The sequence below is a fragment of the Helianthus annuus genome, chromosome 10 (assembly GCF_002127325.2).
Source record: "Helianthus annuus cultivar XRQ/B chromosome 10, HanXRQr2.0-SUNRISE, whole genome shotgun sequence".
Classification (NCBI taxonomy): Eukaryota; Viridiplantae; Streptophyta; class Magnoliopsida; order Asterales; family Asteraceae; genus Helianthus; species Helianthus annuus.
Genome location: NC_035442.2, coordinates 46,859,918 through 46,874,649, shown reverse-complemented (window position 1 = coordinate 46,874,649; position 14,732 = coordinate 46,859,918). Strand labels below are relative to the sequence as shown.

General features: G+C 41.4%; 3 non-coding genes across 3 annotated transcripts; all 3 read left to right on the top strand.

Annotated features, from left to right (window-relative positions):
* The first annotated feature begins 1,129 nt into the window (after positions 1–1,129).
* Positions 1,130–1,236, top strand: LOC118483381. The gene has a single exon (XR_004870669.1). It is a non-coding gene; the product is annotated as a small nucleolar RNA R71 (small nucleolar RNA).
* A 5,611-nt stretch (positions 1,237–6,847) lies between these two features.
* LOC118483651 lies at positions 6,848–6,954 on the top strand. The gene has a single exon (XR_004870938.1). It is a non-coding gene; the product is annotated as a small nucleolar RNA R71 (small nucleolar RNA).
* Positions 6,955–12,566: 5,612 nt separating this feature from the next.
* Positions 12,567–12,673, top strand: LOC118483650. Its single transcript, XR_004870937.1, has one exon. It is a non-coding gene; the product is annotated as a small nucleolar RNA R71 (small nucleolar RNA).
* Positions 12,674–14,732: the final 2,059 nt, after the last annotated feature.

The following is a 14,732-nucleotide window of genomic DNA, read 5'->3' as shown; positions in this document are numbered from 1 at the left end:
GGGAGTATGTTGAATACAAGGGCGGAGCATTCTTCGCCTAAATTAACTAATTGCAATGATTCAATTTTCCTTTTATGAGTGAGGAAGTCCCTCATGAATTTTCAGTATTTAGGCATTTGAGTTAGGACTTCAATAAATGGAATATTAACATGCAATTGTTTTAGTAAATTTTTGAATTTTGCGAATTTCTCATTGGTCTTTTGGCGAATTAACCTACCGGGGTATGGAACCGGAGGAGCCTTGGTAGGCTCTTGAATTGGAGGAGAAGCCATCTCTTGTTGGGGCGGTGTTGTGCTTCCCTCACTTGGCGGTGGTGGAGACTCATCAGAACCCAGGTATGATTTCTCAATGTTATGAGATGGACTTGTGCTTTTGGGTTTGTTTCGATATTACTTGGTAACGCGCCTGTGGTCTCTCGGAGAAATTTTGAGCTAATTGATTTATTTGTTTTTAAATGTTCTGTATACTAGCTTGTTGATTTCTAAAATTCGATTCTAATTGTTGAAATCGATCCAAGTTTTTCTTTTCAGTATCATCGGAGATGAGGGGAGATATAGTATCTTCAAGCCTTTCTCGTCCACCTTGTTGTTGAGAGAAATTTTGTGACTCGTTTCTTGGTTGTTGAAGGTTTGTTCGTTGGTTTATGTTTTGTTGGTTACTATTATTGCCGGGTTCTCTTCAACCAAGGTTAGGGTGGTTACGCCATCCTTGGTTGTAGGTACCCGTTGGAGGACCCGACGGCCTAGGTCTGTTATCAATGTAGTTTACCGACTCCGGATGATCATCTGTTTCTTTCATACAACTCCAACTTTCATGTGGCCCACCACACCCTTCACAAGCCATAACCAAGACTGTTTTTGTCATTTCTAACTTTTTTAGTTTTGAAGAGAGGGCCTCGATTTGGGCTTGTAAAGAAGTGCTTTCATCAACCTTATGGGCGCCCGGGGCAATAGATTTATTGCCTCGGGGAGTGTGCCACTGAAAATTGGTTTGAGCAATTTCCTCAATTTGATTGTATATTTCATGTGGGTGGTGATTACCTAAAAGTCCCCCGGAGCTAGAGTCAAGTGTTTGTCTTGTGAGTGGCAACAGCGCATTATAGAAAGTGGATACTTGTTGCCATACCGAAAGACCGTGATGAGGACACTTTCGCAATAGCTCCTTGAACCTTTCCCAAGTTTCATATAAGGATTCCCCATCCTATTGTCAATATGTATTAATTTCAGTCATTAATTTAGCCGTTTTAGCGGGAGGGAAGTACTTATATAGAAACTTTTGGGCTAGTTCATCCTAGGTGTTTACCGAGCCAACTGGGAGGGCATTGAGCCAAGCCTTTGCTCGGTCCTTTAGTGAAAATGTAAACATTCGAAGGCGGAAGGCGTCGTTTGATGCTCCATTGATCCGGAAGGTATCACATATTTCTAAGAAATTAGTAATATGTAGATGGGGATCCTCGTCCGCAAGCCCATGGAAGGTTGTGGAGTTTTGAAGCATTTGTATCAAATGTGGCCGAAGTTCGAAGTTGTTAGCTTTGACATTCGGTGCATTGATAGCGGTGCCGAGATTTCCTACGGTGGGACGTAGGTAATCCATGAGGGTACGTTGATCCGTCATTGGAAGTGGGTCCCCCGAGACTTTCTCCTGGTTTTTAGCTTTGAGTCTTTTTCTGAGAAAGCGTTCGGGTTCTTCTAGAGGTTCTTTTATGTGTCTACTAGAATTGGAGCTCATACACTATGTAGAAAGTTCAGATGTGGCGCCTGGGTTCCAAGTCCTACAGTGGAAACAAAAAAGAATGTTGGTCAAAAGGTTCACCACGCCCCCGTGCTCATCGAACACGGCCCATGGTAGGAGATACAGTGATTGTTTTCCGGATCCCTGTTACTGGGGAATTGGACACGGCCCCGTGTTGCACCGACACGGCCCCGTGCTCAACTCTCTGTAAATCAGAAAATAAAAACTGCCAGTAATAATGCTGGGCACGGCCCGTGTCCGACCAGGCACGGCCCGTGCTGAGCCCTGCAGAATCTAAAAAATCAAGAAAATCCTAAAAAAACATAAAAATAAAAAAAATGATTAGGCCGCTGATTCCTAACTTTCTTAAAATCCTTGTGTCCCCAGCAACGGCGCCAAAAATTTGATGTGTGTCATTCCAGCAGACTAGTAAACGACGTTTTCGACCGTATAAAGCTTCGAAGAGCCATGTTGATGCTGGAGTGATAACTATTGTTTTAGGAGAATTCAATCAACGGTAGATACGAATCCCAACTACCACCAAAATTAATCACACAAGCTCTAAACATATCCTCCTCTGGATTGTTCTTTCAGATAGACCATCCGTTTGAGGATGATACACTTTGCTCAAATTAAGTTGGGTTCCCATTGCAAATTGCATGGTTCTCCAAAAATGAGATGAGAATCGAGCATCTCTGTCAGATATAATGTTCAAAGGAACACCATGTCGGGATACAATCTCATCCACATAGATTTTAGCAAGTTTGTCAGCAGATAGATCCTCACCGATCGGCAAGAAATGTGCTGACTTTGTAAGAAGATCAACGACTACACAAATGGCATCATGACCTTTCTTAGTGCGTGGCAACATGGTAATGAGATCCATAGCAATGTTTTCCCATTTCCAAACTGGTATCTCTGGTTGCTCCAATAATCCAGAGGGATGTTGATGTTCAGCCTTAACCTTAAGATAAGTAAGGCATTTGGATAGGTATAAGACAATGTCTTTCTTCATACACGACCACCAGTACTGTGTTCGAAGATCCTTATACATTTTGTCTGCACCAGGATGAATAGAATAACGAGACTTATGAGCTTCATCCATTAGCAAGGTGCGAAGATTGTCTTGACTTGGGACCCACAAGCGATCTATGAAATAATATAACCCATTTTTCCTTCAGTTCAAGATTAGGCTTAATATAATATGGTAATTCCTTACCCATCAAGTCTTTTGTAACACAAGTATGTTGAGCCTGAGAAATGCGGGTTTGAATATCAGATCGAACTTGAACATAGTGAAGCTTGACACGTTCCCTACGACTTAATGCGTCAGCCACGACATTCGCCTTACCAGGATGGTACTGAATTTCGCAATCGTAGTCGTTTAGAAGTTCAACCCAACGTCGTTGCCTCATATTTAGTTCTTTCTGATTGAAAATATGCTGGAAACTTTTGTGGTCAATGAAAACAACACATTTAGTACCGCACAGGTAGTGTCTCTAGATTTTCAGAGCAAAAACTACTGCACCTAACTCAAGATCATGAGTCGTGTAGTTTTTCTCGTGTATCTTCAACTGTCTCGATGCATAGGCTATGACTTTGTTTCTTTGCATGAGAATGCAGCCAAGGCCTAAGTTGGATGCATCACAATATACAACAAAATCGTCGTTACCCTCATGTAAATAGAAGATAGGTGCATCACAGAGTTTGTGTTTTAAGGTCTGAAAGGCTTCTTCCTGTTTAGATCCCCACTCGAAAGGTTTATTCTTCTGAGTTAAAGCAGTGAGAAGAACCGCAATCTTGGAGAAGTTTTCAATAAAACGGCGGTAATAACCTGCGAGACCAAGAAATGAACGAACCTCAGTAGGAGTAGTAGGTGTATCCCAATCCTTAATGGCACTGGTTTTGGCGGGATCTACATGAATACCTTGTTCGTTGAAGATGTGTCCCAAAAAATGAACTTCCTTAAGCCAAAATTCACACATGGAGAATTTAGCGAAAAGTTGTTCTTTCTTTAGGAGTTCCATAGTAAGACGGAGATGTTGTTCAAGATCGGCTCGTGTCTTGGAATAGATCAAAATGTCATCAATGAAAACAATGATGAACTTGTCCAAATAAGGCTTATAAACCCTATTCATCAAGTCCATGAAAATAGTAGGAGCATTAGTTAAACCGAAGGGCATAATAGTAAATTCATAGTGACCATATCTTGTGCGGAATGCAGTCTTGGGAATATCTTCCTCGAGTACACGAAGCTGATGATACCCAGAACGCAGATCAATCTTTGAAAAACAAGTAGCCCTCTGTAATTGATCAAAGAGATCATCAATGCGAGGTAGGGATATCGCTTCTTGATTGTGAGTTTGTTGAGCTCACGATAATCGATACACATCCTTAAAGATCAATCTTTCTTCTTCACAAATAAAACGGGAGCACCCCACGGTGAAAAGCTAGGACGAATGAAACTTTTGTCAGTGTTGGTGCATACATCTGTCGACTTCGTCTTGTATCGAGTCTTAGACTTAGAATGTTAGATCAGGGCACGTTGTACGGAAAAATAAGAGAATGTATGTATATTAGAAGCTGATTTCGCTCATATGTCCATAGCTGGTGATTTCGCTTATGGTGTCATGCGCCATTTCAGGCGAAATCAGCTTATAGTTGATTTCACTCCAAATGGTCCCATGTCACTTTGGGGCGAAACCCAATCCCCTATATATACTGTCTGAGCGAAATCAGTAGTAGCTCTCTTGTTTCCGGTAACGAACTGCTGCCGAAGTGCCGTTTGACTTGTAAAAGCTGTGAAATCAATATACAAGGCAAGATTTAGTAGAACAAGCTGTTTTTCGTGTCCGTTTCTTGTTATTCCGCACCTGAAACGGATTAGAACACCTCCGATTGACTCGTTCGAGTCTGCACGCGATCCTACAAGTGGTATCAGAGCTCAGGACGAGGAGTTCTTGCCATTACAGCTTCATTCTCTGTATTCTTCACCTTCTTTTATCTGTTCAGGAAGATTTCACGGTTAGAATCGGACAAAATTTTCACAGATTGATTAAAATTGATCATAGATAAACCGTTGAAAGTTTGAGACTGAAATTCAAAGTAAAAATGGACCAAATTGACTTCCGATTTGATTTCGCTGGAAGTGGACAGTTTGTGATTTTGCTCATATTTACATCCTGATTTCGCTCCAGAAGTGCTGATTTGGTGATTTCGCTCTTGTGCATATCCTAATTTCGCTCCAAGGGTTACATTGTTGGGATTTTGCTCCACAGAATTATCTGATTTCGCTCCTAGAAGACAATAGTTGAGGTTTCACTCCAAAGTAGGTTCTAATTTCGCTCCAGAGTGTATACTACAGTAATTTCGCTCCTGTGGATATTTGGGATTTCGCTCATAGTTGGTTTCTGTTTTAATTTCGCTTATAAGTCACTGTTATTGAAGAACGTGTTATCAAATCATGGCTGAAGAGTTCTACAATGCTTTTGCAACACCGGTTGCACCTGTCACTGCCGCTCAGACTATATACAGTGAGAATGAGATGGGTACTCATCAGAAACCACCAAAGTTGATGTATATTGAGGATTTTCAGGGATGGAAAAACCGGTTTGAGAATTGGGTTCAAGCCTACAGATTTGATGCTTGGTGTTCACTGCTGAAAGACTATGAGAGACCAAAGAATGAGCGTGGGTTGGAAAAGGGTTTCAATGATTTTACAGAAGCTGACAAGCTGAAATATACTAGTGAAAAGATGATGATTAGCATTTTACTGCAAGCAGTTAAAGAAGACATCTTCGTCTTACTTCAACATAACGGAACAGCTAGATCAATCTGGGAGGCATTAATTCAGAAATTCAGAGGGAGTGCTGACATGATCAAAAACAAAAAAAGGCGTTAGTGAAGAAGTCGTTTGACATGTTTACTGCATTTGATCATGAAACCACGAAACAGACAATAGATAGATACTGTCATCTGGTTCTAGAAATGGGAGTATGTTGAGTACAAGGGCGGAGCATTCTTCGCCTAAATTAACTAATTGCAATGATTCAATTTTCCTTTTATGAGTGAGGAAGTCCCTCATGAATTTTCAGTATTTAGGCATTTGAGTTAGGACTTCAATAAATGGAATATTAACATGCAATTGTTTTAGTAAATTTTTGAATTTTGCGAATTTCTCATTGGTCTTTTGGCGAATTAACCTATCGGGGTATGGAACCGGAGGAGCCTTGGTAGGCTCTTGAATTGGAGGAGAAGCCATCTCTTGTTGGGGCGGTGTTGTGCTTCCCTCAGTTGGCGGTGGTGGAGACTCATCAGAACCCACGGTATGATTTCTCAATGTTATGAGATGGACTTGTGCTTTTGGGTTTGTTTCGATATTACTTGGTAACGCGCCTGTGGTCTCTCGGAGAAATTTTGAGCTGATTGATTTATTTGTTTTTAAATGTTCTGTATACTAGCTTGTTGATTTCTAAAATTCGATTCTAATTGTTGAAATCGATCCAAGTTTTTCTTTTCAGTATCGGAGATGAGGGGAGATATAGTATCTTCAAGCCTTTCTCGTCCACCTTGTTGTTGAGAGAAATTTTGTGACTCGTTTCTTGGTTGTTGAAGGTTTGTTCGTTGGTTTATGTTTTGTTGGTTACTATTATTGCCGGGTTCTCTTCAACCAAGGTTAGGGTGGTTACGCCATCCTTGGTTGTAGGTACCCGTTGGAGGACCCGACGGCCTAGGTCTGTTATCAATGTAGTTTACCGACTCCGGATGATCATCTGTTTCTTTCATACAACTCCAACTTTCATGTGGCCCACCACACCCTTCACAAGCCATAACCAAGACTGTTTTTGTCATTTCTAACTTTTTTAGTTTTGAAGAGAGGGCCTCGATTTGGGCTTGTAAAGAAGTGCTTTCATCAACCTTATGGGCGCCCGGGGCAATAGATTTATTGCCTCGGGGAGTGTGCCACTAAAAATTGGTTTGAGCAATTTCCTCAATTTGATTGTATATTTCATGTGGGTGGTGATTACCTAAAAGTCCCCCGGAGCTAGAGTCAAGTGTTTGTCTTGTGAGTGGCAACAACCCATTATAGAAAGTGGATACTTGTTGCCATACCGAAAGACAGTGATGAGGACACTTTCGCAATAGCTCCTTGAACCTTTCCCAAGTTTCATATAAGGATTCCCCATCCTATTGTCAATATGTATTAATTTCAGTCATTAATTTAGCCGTTTTAGCGGGAGGGAAGTACTTATATAGAAACTTTTGGGCTAGTTCATCCTAGGTGTTTACCGAGCCAACTGGGAGGGCATTGAGCCAAGCCTTTGCTCGGTCCTTTATTGAAAATGTAAACATTCGAAGGCGGAAGGCGTCGTTTGATGCTCCATTGATCCGGAAGGTATCACATATTTCTAAGAAATTAGTAATATGTAGATGGGGATCCTCGTCCGCAAGCCCATGGAAGGTTGTGGAGTTTTGAAGCATTTGTATCAAATGTGGCCGAAGTTCGAAGTTGTTAGCTTTGACATTCGGTGCATTGATAGCGGTGCCGAGATTTCCTACGGTGGGACGTAGGTAATCCATGAGGGTACGTTGATCCGCCATTGGAAGTGGGTCCCCCGATACTTTCTCCTGGTTTTTAGCTTTGAGTCTTTTTCTGAGAAAGCGTTCGGGTTCTTCTAGAGGTTCTTTTATGTCTCTACTAGAATTGGAGCTCATACACTATGTAGAAAGTTCAGATGTGGCGCCTGGGTTCCAAGTCCTACAGTGGAAACAAAAAAGAATGTTGGTCAAAAGGTTCACCACGCCCCCGTGCTCATCGAACACGGCCCATGGTTGGAGATACAGTGATTGTTTTCCGGATCCCTGTTACTGGGGAATTGGACACGGCCCCGTGTTGCACCGACACGGCCCCGTGCTCAACTCTCTGTAAATCAGAAAATAAAAACTGCCAGTAATAATGCTGGGCACGGCCCGTGTCCGACCAGGCACGGCCCGTGCTGAGCCCTGCAGAATCTAAAAAATCAAGAAAATCCTAAAAAAACATAAAAATAAAAAAAAATGATTAGGCCGCTGATTCCTAACTTTCTTAAAATCCTTGTGTCCCCAGCAACGGCACCAAAAATTTGATGTGTGTCATTCCAGCAGACTAGTAAACGACGTTTTCGACCGTATAAAGCTTCGAAGAGCCATGTTGATGCTGGAGTGATAACTATTGTTTTAGGAGAATTCAATCAACGGTAGATACGAATCCCAACTACCACCAAAATTGATCACACAAGCTCTAAACATATCCTCCTCTGGATTGTTCTTTCAGATAGACCATCCGTTTGAGGATGATACACTTTGCTCAAATTAAGTTGGGTTCCCATTGCAAATTGCATGGTTCTCCAAAAATGAGATGAGAATCGAGCATCTCTGTCAGATATAATGTTCAAAGGAACACCATGTCGGGATACAATCTCATCCACATAGATTTTAGCAAGTTTGTCAGCAGATAGATCCTCACCGATCGGCAAGAAATGTGCTGACTTTGTAAGAAGATCAACGACTACACAAATGGCATCATGACCTTTCTTAGTGCGTGGCAACATGGTAATGAGATCCATAGCAATGTTTTCCCATTTCCAAACTGGTATCTCTGGTTGCTCCAATAATCCAGAGGGATGTTGATGTTCAGCCTTAACCTTAAGATAAGTAAGGCATTTGGATAGGTATAAGACAATGTCTTTCTTCATACACGACCACCAGTACTGTGTTCGAAGATCCTTATACATTTTGTCTGCACCAGGATGAATAGAATAACGAGACTTATGAGCTTCATCCATTAGCAAGGTGCGAAGATTGTCTTGACTTGGGACCCACAAGCGATCTATGAAATAATATAACCCATTTTTCCTTCAGTTCAAGATCAGGCTTAATATAATATGGTAATTCCTTACCCATCAAGTCTTTTGTAACACAAGTATGTTGAGCCTGAGAAATGCGGGTTTGAATATCAGATCGAACTTGAACATAGTGAAGCTTGACACGTTCCCTACGACTTAATGCGTCAGCCACGACATTCGCCTTACCAGGATGGTACTGAATTTCGCAATCGTAGTCGTTTAGAAGTTCAACCCAACGTCGTTGCCTCATATTAAGTTCTTTCTGATTGAAAATATGCTGGAAACTTTTGTGGTCAATGAAAACAACACATTTAGTACCGCACAGGTAGTGTCTCTAGATTTTCAGAGCAAAAACTACTGCACCTAACTCAAGATCATGAGTCGTGTAGTTTTTCTCGTGTATCTTCAACTGTCTCGATGCATAGGCTATGACTTTGTTTCTTTGCATGAGAATGCAGCCAAGGCCTAAGTTGGATGCATCACAATATACAACAAAATCGTCGTTACCCTCATGTAAATAGAAGATAGGTGCATCACAGAGTTTGTGTTTTAAGGTCTGAAAGGCTTCTTCCTGTTTAGATCCCCACTCGAAAGGTTTATTCTTCTGAGTTAAAGCAGTGAGAAGAACCGCAATCTTGGAGAAGTTTTCAATAAAACGGCGGTAATAACCTGCGAGACCAAGAAATGAACGAACCTCAGTAGGAGTAGTAGGTGTATCCCAATCCTTAATGGCACTGATTTTGGCGGGATCTACATGAATACCTTGTTCGTTGACGATGTGTCCCAAAAAATGAACTTCCTTAAGCCAAAATTCACACATGGAGAATTTGGCGAAAAGTTGTTCTTTCTTTAGGAGTTCCATAGTAAGACGGAGATGTTGTTCAAGATCGGCTCGTGTCTTGGAATAGATCAAAATGTCATCAATGAAAACAATGATGAACTTGTCCAAATAAGGCTTATAAACCCTATTCATCAAGTCCATGAAAATAGTAGGAGCATTAGTTAAACCGAAGGGCATAATAGTAAATTCATAGTGACCATATCTTGTGCGGAATGCAGTCTTGGGAATATCTTCCTCGAGTACACGAAGCTGATGATACCCAGAACGCAGATCAATCTTTGAAAAACAAGTAGCCCTCTGTAATTGATCAAAGAGATCATCAATGCGAGGTAGGGATATCGCTTCTTGATTGTGAGTTTGTTGAGCTCACGATAATCGATACACATCCTTAAAGATCAATCTTTCTTCTTCACAAATAAAACGGGAGCACCCCACGGTGAAAAGCTAGGACGAATGAAACTTTTGTCAGTGTTGGTGCATACATCTGTCGACTTCGTCTTGTATCGAGTCTTAGACTTAGAATGTTAGATCAGGGCACGTTGTACGGAAAAATAAGAGAATGTATGTATATTAGAAGCTGATTTCGCTCATATGTCCATAGCTGGTGATTTCGCTTATGGTGTCATGCGCCATTTCAGGCGAAATCAGCTTATAGTTGATTTCACTCCAAATGGTCCCATGTCACTTTGGGGCGAAACCCAATCCCCTATATATACTGTCTGAGCGAAATCAGTAGTAGCTCTCTTGTTTCCGGTAACGAACTGCTGCCGAAGTGCCGTTTGACTTGTAAAAGCTGTGAAATCAATATACAAGGCAAGATTTAGTAGAACAAGCTGTTTTTCGTGTCCGTTTCTTGTTATTCCGCACCTGAAACGGATTAGAACACCTCCGATTGACTCGTTCGAGTCTGCACGCGATCCTACAAGTGGTATCAGAGCTCAGGACGAGGAGTTCTTGCCATTACAGCTTCATTCTCTGTATTCTTCACCTTCTTTTATCTGTTCAGGAAGATTTCACGGTTAGAATCGGACAAAATTTTCACAGATTGATTAAAATTGATCATAGATAAATCGTTGAAAGTTTGAGACTGAAATTCAAAGTAAAAATGGACCAAATTGACTTCCGATTTGATTTCGCTGGAAGTGGACAGTTTGTGATTTTGCTCATATTTACATCCTGATTTCGCTCCAGAAGTGCTGATTTGGTGATTTCGCTCTTGTGCATATCCTAATTTCGCTCCAAGGGTTACATTGTTGGGATTTTGCTCCACAGAATTATCTGATTTCGCTCCTAGAAGACAATAGTTGAGGTTTCACTCCAAAGTAGGTTCTAATTTCGCTCCAGAGTGTATACTACAGTAATTTCGCTCCTGTGGATATTTGGGATTTCGCTCATAGTTGGTTTCTGTTTTAATTTCGCTTATAAGTCACTGTTATTGAAGAACGTGTTATCAAATCATGGCCGAAGAGTTCTACAATGCTTTTGCAACACCGGTTGCACCTGTCACTGCCGCTCAGACTATATACAGTGAGAATGAGATGGGTACTCATCAGAAACCACCAAAGTTGATGTATATTGAGGATTTTCAGGGATGGAAAAACCGGTTTGAGAATTGGGTTCAAGCCTACAGATTTGATGCTTGGTGTTCACTGCTGAAAGACTATGAGAGACCAAAGAATGAGCGTGGGTTGGAAAAGGGTTTCAATGATTTTACAGAAGCTGACAAGCTGAAATATACTAGTGAAAAGATGATGATTAGCATTTTACTGCAAGCAGTTAAAGAAGACATCTTCGTCTTACTTCAACATAACGGAACAGCTAGATCAATCTGGGAGGCATTAATTCAGAAATTCAGAGGGAGTGCTGACATGATCAAAAACAAAAAAAGGCGTTAGTGAAGAAGTCGTTTGACATGTTTACTGCATTTGATCATGAAACCACGAAACAGACAATAGATAGATACTGTCATCTGGTTCTAGAAATGGGAATATGTTGAGTACAAGGGCGGAGCATTCTTCGCCTAAATTAACTAATTGCAATGATTCAATTTTCCTTTTATGAGTGAGGAAGTCCCTCATGAATTTTCAGTATTTAGGCATTTGAGTTAGGACTTCAATAAATGGAATATTAACATGCAATTGTTTTAGTAAATTTTTGAATTTTGCGAATTTCTCATTGGTCTTTTGGCGAATTAACCTACCGGGGTATGGAACCGGAGGAGCCTTGGTAGGCTCTTGAATTGGAGGAGAAGCCATCTCTTGTTGGGGCGGTGTTGTGCTTCCCTCAGTTGGCGGTGGTGGAGACTCATCAGAACCCACGGTATGATTTCTCAATGTTATGAGATGGACTTGTGCTTTTGGGTTTGTTTCGATATTACTTGGTAACGCGCCTGTGGTCTCTCGGAGAAATTTTGAGCTAATTGATTTATTTGTTTCTAAATGTTCTGTATACTAGCTTGTTGATTTCTAAAATTCGATTCTAATTGTTGAAATCGATCCAAGTTTTTCTTTTCAGTATCGGAGATGAGGGGAGATATAGTATCTTCAAGCCTTTCTCGTCCACCTTGTTGTTGAGAGAAATTTTGTGACTCGTTTCTTGGTTGTTGAAGGTTTGTTCGTTGGTTTATGTTTTGTTGGTTACTATTATTGCCGGGTTCTCTTCAACCAAGGTTAGGGTGGTTACGCCATCCTTGGTTGTAGGTACCCGTTGGAGGACCCGACGGCCTAGGTCTGTTATCAATGTAGTTTACCGACTCCGGATGATCATCTGTTTCTTTCATACAACTCCAACTTTCATGTGGCCCACCACACCCTTCACAAGCCATAACCAAGACTGTTTTTGTCATTTCTAACTTTTTTAGTTTTGAAGAGAGGGCCTCGATTTGGGCTTGTAAAGAAGTGCTTTCATCAACCTTATGGGCGCCCGGGGCAATAGATTTATTGCCTCGGGGAGTGTGCCACTAAAAATTGGTTTGAGCAATTTCCTCAATTTGATTGTATATTTCATGTGGGTGGTGATTACCTAAAAGTCCCCCGGAGCTAGAGTCAAGTGTTTGTCTTGTGAGTGGCAACAACCCATTATAGAAAGTGGATACTTGTTGCCATACCGAAAGACAGTGATGAGGACACTTTCGCAATAGCTCCTTGAACCTTTCCCAAGTTTCATATAAGGATTCCCCATCCTATTGTCAATATGTATTAATTTCAGTCATTAATTTAGCCGTTTTAGCGGGAGGGAAGTACTTATATAGAAACTTTTGGGCTAGTTCATCCTAGGTGTTTACCGAGCCAACTGGGAGGGCATTGAGCCAAGCCTTTGCTCGGTCCTTTAGTGAAAATGTAAACATTCGAAGGCGGAAGGCGTCGTTTGATGCTCCATTGATCCGGAAGGTATCACATATTTCTAAGAAATTAGTAATATGTAGATGGGGATCCTCGTCCGCAAGCCCATGGAAGGTTGTGGAGTTTTGAAGCATTTGTATCAAATGTGGCCGAAGTTCGAAGTTGTTAGCTTTGACATTCGGTGCATTGATAGCGGTGCCGAGATTTCCTACGGTGGGACGTAGGTAATCCATGAGGGTACGTTGATCCGCCATTGGAAGTGGGTCCCCCGAGACTTTCTCCTGGTTTTTAGCTTTGAGTCTTTTTCTGAGAAAGCGTTCGGGTTCTTCTAGAGGTTCTTTTATGTCTCTACTAGAATTGGAGCTCATACACTATGTAGAAAGTTCAGATGTGGCGCCTGGGTTCCAAGTCCTACAGTGGAAACAAAAAAGAATGTTGGCCAAAAGGTTCACCACGCCCCCGAGCTCATCGAACACGGCCCATGGTTGGAGATACAGTGATTGTTTTCCGGATCCCTGTTACTGGGGAATTGGACACGGCCCCGTGTTGCACCGACACGGCCCCGTGCTCAACTCTCTGTAAATCAGAAAATAAAAACTGCCAGTAATAATGCTGGGCACGGCCCGTGTCCGACCAGGCACGGCCCGTGCTGAGCCCTGCAGAATCTAAAAAATCAAGAAAATCCTAAAAAAACATAAAAATAAAAAAAAATGATTAGGCCGCTGATTCCTAACTTACTTAAAATCCTTGTGTCCCCAGCAACGGCACCAAAAATTTGATGTGTGTCATTCCAGCAGACTAGTAAACGACGTTTTCGACCGTATAAAGCTTCGAAGAGCCATGTTGATGCTGGAGTGATAACTATTGTTTTAGGAGAATTCAATCAACGGTAGATACGAATCCCAACTACCACCAAAATTGATCACACAAGCTCTAAACATATCCTCCTCTGGATTGTTCTTTCAGATAGACCATCCGTTTGAGGATGATACACTTTGCTCAAATTAAGTTGGGTTCCCATTGCAAATTGCATGGTTCTCCAAAAATGAGATGAGAATCGAGCATCTCTGTCAGATATAATGTTCAAAGGAACACCATGTCGGGATACAATCTCATCCACATAGATTTCAGCAAGTTTGTCAGCAGATAGATCCTCACCGATCGGCAAGAAATGTGCTGACTTTGTAAGAAGATCAACGACTACACAAATGGCATCATGACCTTTCTTAGTGCGTGGCAACATGGTAATGAGATCCATAGCAATGTTTTCCCATTTCCAAACTGGTATCTCTGGTTGCTCCAATAATCCAGAGGGATGTTGATGTTCAGCCTTAACCTTAAGATAAGTAAGGCATTTGGATAGGTATAAGACAATGTCTTTCTTCATACACGACCACCAGTACTGTGTTCGAAGATCCTTATACATTTTGTCTGCACCAGGATGAATAGAATAACGAGACTTATGAGCTTCATCGATTAGCAAGGTGCGAAGATTGTCTTGACTTGGGACCCACAAGCGATCCATGAAATAATATAACCCATTTTTCCTTCAGTTCAAGATCAGGCTTAATATAATATGGTAATTCCTTACCCATCAAGTCTTTTGTAACACAAGTATGTTGAGCCTGAGAAATGCGGGTTTGAATATCAGATCGAACTTGAACATAGTGAAGCTTGGCACGTTCCCTACGACTTAATGCGTCAGCCACGACATTCGCCTTACCAGGATGGTACTGAATTTCGCAATCGTAGTCGTTTAGAAGTTCAACCCAACGTCGTTGCCTCATATTAAGTTCTTTCTAATTGAAAATATGCTGGAAACTTTTGTGGTCAATGAAAACAACACATTTAGTACCGCACAGGTAGTGTCTCTAGATTTTCAGAGCAAAAACTACTGCACCTAACTCAAGATCATGAGTCGTGTAGTTTTTCTCG